This window comes from Arachis stenosperma, chromosome 4 (genome assembly GCF_014773155.1).
Source record: "Arachis stenosperma cultivar V10309 chromosome 4, arast.V10309.gnm1.PFL2, whole genome shotgun sequence".
Lineage (NCBI taxonomy): Eukaryota > Viridiplantae > Streptophyta > Magnoliopsida > Fabales > Fabaceae > Arachis > Arachis stenosperma.
Window position 1 is genome coordinate 99,599,964 of NC_080380.1, and position 11,508 is coordinate 99,611,471.

General features: G+C 35.5%; 1 non-coding gene across 1 annotated transcript; it reads right to left on the reverse strand.

Moving 5' to 3' along the window:
* Positions 1 to 2,170: 2,170 nt before the first annotated feature.
* Positions 2,171 to 2,274, reverse strand: LOC130978318 (small nucleolar RNA R71). The gene has a single exon (XR_009085968.1). It is a non-coding gene; the product is annotated as a small nucleolar RNA R71 (small nucleolar RNA).
* Positions 2,275 to 11,508: the final 9,234 nt, after the last annotated feature.

The following is an 11,508-nucleotide window of genomic DNA, read 5'->3' on the forward strand; positions in this document are numbered from 1 at the left end:
TTGAGAGCGCTACCAAGTTATTGGATCCATTGTTGATGATCACAATTTCGTCCACCAAGTTTTTGGCGCCGTTGCCGGCGATTGTTCGAGTTTGGACAACTAACGGTTCATCTTGTTGCTCAGATTAGCTAATTTTCTTTTCAAAAAAAAAGTTTTCAAAAAGTTTTCAAAATTTTTCTTTATTTTTGTTTTTCTAAAGAATATTTTCGAAAAATTTATTAAGAAAATACAAAAAAAATCATAAAATTATAAAAATCAAAAATATTTTTTGTTTCTTGTTTGAGTCTTGTGTCAATTTTTAAGTTTGGTGTCAATTGCATGTTTTAAAAATTATTATGCATTTTTCGAAAAATTCATGCATTCATAGTGTTCTTCATGATCTTCAAGTTGTTTTTGGTAAATCTTCTTGTTTGATCTTGATGTTTTCTTGTTTTGTGTCTTTTATTGTTTTTCATATGCATTTTTGCATTCATAGTATCCATGCATTAAAGAATTCTAAGTTTGGTATCTTCCATGTTTTCTTTGCATCAAAATTTTTTTTTCAAAAATATGTTCTTGAGGTTCATCATGATCTTCAAGTGTTCTTGGTGTTCATCTTGACATTCATAGTGTTCTTGCATGCATCATGTGTTTTGATCCAAAATTTTCATGTTTTGGGTCATTTTTGTGTTTTTCTCTCTCATCATTAAAAATTCAAAAATAAAAAAATATCTTTTCCTTTTTTCTCTCAAAATTTCAAAAATTTGGGTTGACTTAGTCAAAAATTTTTAAAATTAGTTGTTTCTTATAAGTCAAGTCAAATTTTCAATTTTTAAAAATCTTATCTTATTAAAATCTTTTCAAAAATCAAATCTTTTTCATTTCTTTATTTAATTTTCGAAAATTTAATTTTTTTAAAATATTTTTCAAAAATCTTTTTCTTAGTTTTATCTTTATTTTCGAAAATTATGCTAACAATTAATGTGATTGATTCAAAGATTTGAAGTTTGTTACTTTCTTGTTAAGAAAGGTTCAATCTTTAAATTCTAGAATCTTATCTTTTAGTTTCTTGTTAGTTAAGTAATTAATTTTAATTTTAAAAATTAAATCTTTTCCAACGATATCTTTTTAATCATATCTTTTTCAAATTTTATCTTTTTTTTTCAAAAATTTGATTTTAAAATATCTTTTCTAACTTCTTATCTTCTTATCTTCTTATCTTTTCAAATTTGATTTTCAAATCTTTTTCAACTAACTAATTAACTTTTTGTTTGTTTCTTATCTTTTTCAAAACCACCTAACTACTTTTCCCTCTCTAATTTTCGAAAATATCTCATCTCTTTTTCAAAATTCTTTTTAAATTAACTAATTGTTTTAAATTTTAATTTTAATTCTATCTCATCTTTAATTTTCGAAAATCATTAACTCCTTTTCAAAATTAATTTTCGAATTCTCTCTCTCATCTTCTTTTATTTATTTATTCATTTACTAACACTTCTCTTCACCTCTCTTCATCTCCAATCACTGCCTCTATCCTTACCCTTGTGTTTGGAGTCTCCTTTCTTTATTCTTTTCTTCTTCTACTAATAATAAGGATCCTCTTTACTGTGACATAGAGGATTCCTCTTCTTTTTCTTTTTCTCTTCTCTTTCATATGAGCAGGAACAAGGAAAAAGGCACTCTTGTTGAAACTGATCCTGAACCTGAAAGGACTCTAAAGAGGAAACTAAGAGAAGCTAAATTACAACAATTCAGAGGCAACCTTTCTGAAATTTTTGAACAAGAGAAGGAGATGGCAGCCGAACCCAACAACAATAATGCAAGGAGGATGCTTGGTAATTTTACTAAACCCACATCCAAGTTTGATGGAAGAAGCATCTCAATTCCTGCCATTGGAGCAAATAATTTTGAGCTGAAACCTCAATTAGTTTCTCTAATGCAACAGAACTGCAAGTTTCATGGACTTCCATCTGAAGATCCTTACCAGTTTTTAACTGAGTTCTTGCAGATTTGTGAGACTGTTAAGACGAATGGAGTAGATTCTGAAGTCTACAGGCTCATGCTTTTCCCTTTTGCTGTAAGAGACAGAGCTAGAACATGGTTGGACTCACAACCTAAAGATAGCCTGGACTCCTGGGATAAGCTGGTCACGGCCTTCTTGGATAAATTCTTTCCTCCTCAAAAGCTAAGCAAGCTTAGAGTGGATGTTCAGACCTTCAAGCAAAAAGATGGTGAATCCCTCTATGAAGCTTGGGAAAGATACAAGCAGATGACCAAAAAGTGTCCTTCTGACATATTTTCAGAGTAAACCATATTAGATATTCTATTATGGTCTATCTGAGTTTTCCAAGATGTCATTGGACCATTCTGCAGGTGGATCCATTCACCTAAAGAAAACGCCTGCAGAAGCTCAGAAACTTATTGACATGGTTGCAAATAACCAATTCATGTATACTTCTGAGAGGAATTCCGTGAATAATGGGACGCCTCAGAGGAAGGGAGTTCTTGAAATTGATGCTCTGAATGCCATATTGGCTCAGAACAAAGTGTTGACTCAGCAAGTCAACATGATTTCTCAAAGTCTGAATGGATGGCAAAATGCATCCAACAGTACTAAAGAGGCATCTTCTGAAGAAGAAGCTCATGATCCTGAAAACCCTGCAATGGCAGAGGTAAATTACATGGGTGAACCTTATGGAAACACCTATAATTCATCATGGAGAAATCATCCGAATTTCTCATGGAAGGATCAACAAAAGCCTCAACAAGGCTTTAATAATGGTGGAAGAAATAGGCTCAGCAATATCAAGCCTTATCCATCATCTTCTCAGCAACAGACAGAGAATTATGAACAGAATGCCTCTAACTTAGCAAACTTAGTCTCTGATTTGTCTAAAGCCACTTTAAGTTTCATGAATGAAACAAGGTCCTCCATCAGAAATCTGGAGGCACAAGTGGGCCAGCTGAGTAAGAAAATCACTGAAACCCCTCCTAGTACTCTCCCAAGCAATACTGAAGAAAATCCAAAAAGAGAGTGCAAGGCCATTGATATAATCAATCTGGCCGAATGCAAGGAGGAGGGAGAGGACGCGAATCCCAATGAGGAAGATCTCATGGAACGTCTCTCAAGCAGGAAGGAGTTCCCTATTGAGGATCCAAAGGAATCTGAGGCTCATATAGAGACCATAGAGATTCCATTAAATCTCCTTCTGCCATTCATGAGCTCTGAAGATTATTCTTCCTCTGAAGAGGATGAAGATGTAACTGGAGAGCAAGTTGCTCAATATCTAGGAGCCATCATGAAGCTGAATGCCAAGTTATTTGGTAATGAGACACGGGAAGGTGAACCTCTCTTGCTCATTAGTGAACTTGATACATGGGTTCAGCAAACTTTACCTCAAAAGAAACAAGATCCTGGGAAATTCTTAATACCCTGTACCATAGGCACCATGACCTTTGAAAAAGCTCTGTGTGACCTAGGGTCAGGCATAAATCTTATGCCACTCTTTGTAATGAAGAAACTGGGGATCATTGAGGTACAGCCTGCCTTATTCTCATTACAATTGGCAGACAAGTCAGTAAGACAAGTTTATGAGTTAGTAGAGGACGTGTTGGTAAAGGTTAAAGGCCTTTACATTCCTGCTGATTTCATAATCTTAGACACTAGGAAGGAGGAGGATAAATGCATCATCCTTGGAAGACCTTTCCTAGCCACAGCAGAAGCTGTGATAGATGTTAACAGAGGAGAATTAGTCCTTCAATTGAATGGGGACTACCTTGTGTTTAGGGCACACGGCTATCCTTCTATAACAAGGGAGAGTAAGCATGCAGAGCTTCTCTCAGTACAGAGTCAAACAGAGCCCCCACAATCAAACTCTAAATTTGGTGTTGGGAGGCCACAACCAAACTCTAAGTTTGGTGTTGAATCCCCACAACCAAACTCTAAGTTTGGTGTTTGGACTATACAACATTGACCTGATCACCTGTGAGGCTCCATGAGAGCCCACTGTCAAGCTATTGACATTAAAGAAGCACTTATTGGGAGGCAAACCAATTTTTATTTATCTAATTTTATTTTTTATTTTATTGTTCTTTTATGTTTTATTAGGTTCATGATCATGTGGAGTCACGAAAAAATATTAAAATTAAAAATAGAATCAAAAACAGCAGAAGAAAAATCACACCCTGGAGGAAGGACTTACTGGCATTTAAACGCTAGTAAGGAGTATCTGGCTGGCGTTCAACGCCAGAATAGAGCATGAATCTGGCGTTGAACGCCAGAAACAAGCTACATCCCGGCGTTCAAACGCCAGGAATGCACCCTGAGGAGAGTTGGCGTTGAACGCCAGAAACAAGCATGGAACTGGCGTTCAACGCCAGAAACATGCTGCACATGGGCGTTGAACGCCCAGAACATGCATCACTTCGGCGTTTAAACGCCAGAATTGCATGGAAAGGCATTTTACATGCCTAATTGGTGCAGGGATGTAAATCCTTGACACCTCAGGATCTGTGGATCCCACAGGATCATCTCAGGATCTGTGGACCCCACAGGATCCCCACCTACCATATTCTCCCCTCTTCTCAACATTCGTTCTCTCTTTCCAATAAACACTCTTCCCCAAAACTCTTCACCAATTACCTCAATCTCTCTTCCCAATCACCCCTTCACCACTCACATCCATCCATTCTTCCCCATAAACCCCACCTACCTTCAAAATTCAAATTTCTTTCCCACCCAAACCCACCCTAAATGGCCGAACCTACTCCCTCAACCCTCACTATATAAACCCCTCCATTCTTCTTCATTTTCACACAACACAAACCTCTCTTCTCCTTCTTGGCCGAATACACCTCTCCCCCTCTCCTCCATATTTTCTTCTTCTTCTTCTTCTCTTCTTTCATCTCTTGCTCAAGGGCGAGCAATATTCTAAGTTTGGTGTGGTAAAAGCATAGCTTTTTTGTTTTTCCATTACCATTGATGGCACCTAAGGCCGGAGAATCCTTTAGAAAAGGGAAAGGGAAGACAAAAGCTTCCACCTCCGAGTCATGGGAGATGGAAAGATTCATCTCCAAAGCCCATCAAGACCACTTTTATGATGTTGTGGCCAAGAAGAAGGTGATCCCCGGGATCCCTTTCAAGCTCAAGAAAAATGAGTATCCGGAGATCCGACATGAGATCCAAAGAAGAGGTTGGGAAGTTCTAACCAACCCCATTCAACAAGTCGGAATCTTAATGGTTCAAGAGTTCTATGCCAATGCATGGATCACTAGGAACCATGATCAAAGTAAGAACCTAAACCCAAAGAATTATCTTACAATGGTTCGGGGAAAATACTTAGATTTTAGTCCGGAAAATGTGAGGTTGACGTTCAACTTGCCCATGATGCAAGGAGATACACGCCCCTACACTAGAAGGGTCAACTTTAATCAAAGGTTGGACCAAGTCCTTATGGACATATGAGTGGAAGGAGCTCAATGGAAAAGAGATTCCAAAGGCAAGCCAGTTCAACTACGAAGACTGGACCTCAAGCCTGTGGCTAGAGGATGGTTAGAGTTCATCCAACGCTCCCTCATCCCCACTAACAACCGATCTGAAGTTACTGTGGATCGGGCCATCATGATTCATAGCATCATGAATGGAGAGGAAGTAGAAGTTCATGAAGTCATCTCCCATGAATTCTACAAAATAGCCGATAAGTCCTCTACTTTGGCAAGGCTAGTTTTTTCTCATCTTATTTGCCATCTATGTTACTCAGCTGGAGTTATCATAGAAGGAGACATCCTCATTGAGGAGGACAAGCCCATCACTAAGAAAAAGGATGGAGCAAACAAGAGAGCCTACTCATGGAACCCAAGAGACGCATGAAGAAGCTCATCATCAAGAAATCCCTGAGATGCCTCAAGGGATGCACTTTCCTCCCAACAACTATTGGGAACAACTCAACACTTCCTTAGAGGATTTGAGTTACAATGTGGATCAATTAAGGGTGGAACATCAAGAGCACTCCATCATTCTCCATGAAATTAGAGAAGATCAAAGAGCAATGAGGGAGGAGCAACAAAGGCAAGGAAGGGACATAGAAGAGCTTAAGGACATCATTGGCCCTTCAAGAAGAAGACGCCACTAAGGTGGATTCATTCCTTGTTCTTATTTTTCTGTTTTTTGTTTTATCTATGTTTTGTGTCTTTACTTCATGATCATTAGTATGTAGTAACTATGTCTTAAAGCTATGAATAAATTCCATAAATCCTTCACCTCTCTTAAATGAAATTTTTTTTAATTCAAAAGAACAAGAAGTACATAAATTTCGAAAATTGTCCTTGAATTTAGTTTAATTATATTGATGTGGTGACAATACTTTTTGTTTTCTGAATGAATGCTTGAACAGTGCATATTTTTTATCTTGTTTTTTATGAATGTTAAAATTGTTGGCTCTTGAAAGAATGATGAACAAGGAGAAATGTTATTGACAATCTGAAAAATCATAAAATTGATTCTTGAAGCAAGAAAAAGCAGTGAATAGCAAAAGCTTGCAGAAAAAAAAAAGAAAAAAATGGCAAAAAAAATTTTAGAAAAAGAAAAAGCAAGCAGAAAAAGCCAATGGCCCTTAAAACCAAAAGGAAAGGGTAAAAAGGATCCAAGGCTTTGAGCATCAATGGATAGGAGGGCCCAAGGAAATAAAATCCAGGTCTAAGCGGCTAAATCAAGCTGTCCCTAACCATGTGCTTGTGGCATGCAGGTCCAAGTGAAAAGCTTGAGACTGAGTGGTTAAAGTCGTGATCCAAAGCAAAAAAAGTGTGCTTAAGAGCTCTGGACACCTCTAACTAGGGACTCTAGCAAAGCTGAGTCACAATCTGAAAAGGTTCACCAGTCATGTGTCTGTGGCATTTAGGCTGCGTTTGTTTCAAAGAACAGGACAGGACAAGACATTGAGAGCAGGACAAGACAAGACATTGATGGACAGAGACACAAAATTTTGTGTTCTTGTATTCTGTTTGGCAATAAACTAGAACAAATTATGAAAATTTAATTTATTCTTTTTTTTTCCATTCAAAAAATTTGAGATGAAAAATATAATAATAAAAAATATAATTATGAAAAATTAACAAAAATAATGAAAGAAAAAATAAAAAATAAGTTGTGTCCCTTGTTAGTGTCTCTGTGTCCTTCCTGTCAGGATGGACACAAAATACACTAATTCAGTGTCTCTGGACACATTGTCTCTATCCATGTCTCCTCTGCCAAACACGATTTTGTGTCTTAGTGTCCCTATCTCAGTGTCCTGTAAATAAACACAGCCTTATATATCCGGTGGTAATACTGGAAAACAAAATGCTTAGGGCCACGGCCAAGACTCATAGTAGTAGCTGTGTTCAAGAATCAACAAACTTAACTAGGAGAATCAATAACACTATCTGAAATTCTAAGTTCCTATAGATGCCAATCATTCTAAACTTCAAAGGAGAAAGTGAGATGCCAAAACTGTTCAGAAGCAAAAAGCTACAAGTCCCGCTCATCTAATTAGAATTAATATTCATTGATATTTTAGAATTTATAGTATAGTCTCTTCTTTTTATCCTAATTGATTTTCAGTTGCTTGGGGACAAGCAACAATTTAAGTTTGGTGTTGTGATGAGCAGATAATTTATATGCTTTTTGGCATTGTTTTTGGGTAGTTTTTAGTATGATCTAGTTACTTTTAGGGATGTTTTCATTAGTTTTTATGCTAAATTTATATTTCTGGACTTTACTATGAGTTTGTGTGTTTTTCTGTGATTTCAGGTATTTTCTGGCTGAAATTGAGGGACCTGAGCAAAACTCTGATAGGAGGCTGACAAAGGACTGCTGATGCTATTGGAATCTGACCTCCCTACACTCAAAATGGATTTCTGGAGCTACAAAACTCCAAATGGTGCGTTCTCAACGGATTTAGAAAGTAGACATCCAGAGCTTTCCAGCAATATATAATAGTCCATACTTTATTCGTAATTAGATGACATAAACTGGCGCTCAACGCCAGTTCCATGCTGCATTCTGGAGTCAAACGCCAGAAACACGTCACGAACCAGAGTTGAACGCCCAAAACACGTTACAACTTGGCGTTCAACTCCAAGAGAAGGCTCAGCTCGTGGATAGATCAAGCTCAACCCAAGCACACACCAAGTGGGCCTCGGAAGTGGATTTATGCAACAATTACTTACTTCTGTAAACCCTAGTAGCTAGTTTAGTATAAATAAGACATTTTACTATTGTACTAGTTGTCTTTCGACCACGTTACATCTTTGGTCTCAGTTTTATTTTATTATTCGTCTTTTGACCACATCTTTGATCAGTTTATGCGATCTTAGATGTTTTGGAGGCTGGCCATTCGGCCATGCCTGGACCTTCATCACTTATATATTTTTAACGGTGGAGTTTCTACACACTATAGATTAAGGGTGTGGAGCTCTGCTGTACCTCAAGTTTCAATGCAATTACTACTAGTTTCTATTCAATTCCGCTTGTTCTTATTCTAAGATATTCGTTGCACTTCAACATGATGAATGTGATGATCCATGACACTCATCATCATTCTCACCTATGAACGCGTGACTGACAACCACTTCCGTTCTACCTTAGATCGGGCGCATATCTCTTGGATTCCTTAATCAAAATCTTCGTGGTATAAGCTAGAATTGATGGCGGCATTCATGGGAATCCGGAAAGTCTAACCTTGTCTTTGGTATTCTGAGTAGGATTCCGGGATTGAATGACTGTGACAAGCTTCAAACTCGCGATTGCTGGGCGTGATGACAAACGCAAAAGAATCAAGGGATTCTATTCCAACATGATCGAGAACCGACAGATGATTAGCCATGCTATGACAGAGCATTTGGACCATTTTCATTGAGAGGATGGGATGTAGCCATTGACAACGGTGATGCCCTACATACAGCTTGCCATAGAAAGGAGTGACAAAGATTGGATTAAAGCAGTAGGAAAACAGAGATTCAGAAGGAACACAGCATCTCCATGCACCTATCTGAAATTTCCACCATTGAATTATATGAGTAACTACTTTCTATTTATTTATTATTATTATTCGAAAAACCAATAATCTCTTAAATTAGTTAAATCCGCCTGACTGGGATTTACAAGATGACCATAGCTTGCTTCATACCAACAATCTCTGTGGGATTGACCCTTACTCACTAAGGTATTACTTGGACGACCCAGTACACTTACTGGTTAGTTGTGCGGAGTTGTGATAAAGTGTGATTTATGTTTGAGAGTGCTACCAAGTTATTGGAGCCATTGTTGATGATCACAATTTCGTCCACCACCCACCTTTAGGACAAATTTTTCATCCATAGCACAGTTGGTCTGCACGGTGAACCAAAATCTTAATAATGGTGAACTGAAATCTTAATTACGGTAAAATAATTATATAGTGCTTAGGGAACAAAACAGAATATATTCGTCTAATTATTTTTAGACTCATTTCTGCATGCCGAACCGAACACATACATATGGTGAATCAACTCTTTAGTACTTAACGAACAGAAAAGTTACTCACGATTACATATTATCAATTCAATTCAATTCAATTCAGATATAGATCACCTCAGTCCATTTAATACACTTCAAATAAAATTAGCAATTTCATTCCATTGAATTCAATTTAAAATTCAATAATCCAAACCTCATCAAATTTATGCGTTTCGAAAGAATTATCCAAATCGTACTCATTCAACTGATTTGAAGTTGATTCATTCATTGTTTCAATTCAGAAGTGCAGATCGAAGAAGAAAACAAAGAAGAAGATGAACGATGAAGCTAATTACGTTGAAATCAATCCAGATCCATAATGCAAAGAAGAAAAATGCGAATAGAGGAGAAGAACGAATTTAATTAGGTTAAAGAAGAAGAAGAAGAAGAAGAAGAAGAAAAAGGTTTACGTTATATGAAACGTTGAAAAAGGTTGATCACGCAAAATAAGATTACGTTATATACGTTATATAAAGCGCGTGTAAAACAAACGAGTGTGTGGATAAAAAAAAACGCATAGAGTGAAAGGTACTTGAATAATATCCATGTAATCTTTACATGGATGTTGAGCTTTTTCTATATTTTTATTAAAGTTATAAACTTTGAGTGTGCAAATTGAATTTAAACAAAAATTATACAGAACTTATTCTTATTGTACTATATCATCACCACGTGACCACTTGTCATTAATTTGAATTATCATAACGAGATCAGTGAACTTGACGTTTAGACTTTTTACAAATCCCTCAAGGACTCATAACTAATACAATGCTTTACATACAATTAAATTATGGCAAATTAAAAGTAAATCTAGTAGAGAGACGTAATAAACAATATCATTGCCCTTTCTTATTATTTTTTGAAGTTTATAAAGTCACGTTTTGAATTAAGGTTTTGGACTTTTAGGATTAGCGTCCATATATCATTCAATTAATCTTCTTAGTTATAGTATAGTCCTAATCCGTCCATCCTTTGTATATATATGTTGAGATAACCTTTCAGGACCTCTACGGGTCTTTATATATTTCGTAAAAGGAATCGATAAATAAATAATATATAATTATATGTTGATATATAAAAATTTTTATATTATCATTCGGTACATGTTTATTGTTTAAAAGACTTCATGTATTATACTACTAATTTATTAAACATTTTATTGCTAGAAACTAAAGTGATAATATATACATGATTATATATATATACTTATGTTACGATCATTACAGTAGTTATTGTATTTTAAAAAATATTACTAAAATTAAAACAGTATTTTTTTATTAATAACAATATTTTTTATAAAATATTATCAAAATATAAAAAATATAACTTTAGTTTTAATAATATTTAATTGTGTAACTCACGGTATTTATTCTTAAAAAATAAATTTTTATTTATAAAAAAAGTCAAATGACACTTATAAATTATAGAAAAAGCATAAGATTTATTTCTAACAAAAAATATATAAATATCTCCTACCATAAACTATTATCACATAAGAGACCTAACATTCAATTCTAAAAAATTTTAATGAGTAAAAATAAAAATATATCCAAGTTTCTTTCATTTCTATATTTACATAAACATCCTGGCTACAATAGAATTTCTTTTCAAATAAATTTAAATATTTTTTAAATCTGCTGCAATAACTTTTATGAATAACAAGTTTTTCTCGTATAATCTTTCTTCCATAAAACCATAACAGGAAACTATTATCACCACAATTATTTCATGAAGAAAACACAACTTGCAAGCCATGCTTGGCAAAATATAGTATAATAACAAAAAAATTAAAAATCAAAGTAATCACTAATCTATATAAAATTTGCAACTTGGGTGTTTACTGTTTTACTCATTGCTTAGCTTGGGCAGAAACATGTATGTGTCCGGCGGGTCTGCGGCTAAATGGCAAAAGCCGTAGTGGCAGAGCGCAAAACGACGACCCGTGATCTGTACGCATTTGCTGGGTGGCAAAGCAGAAGCCACATGGCACATACATG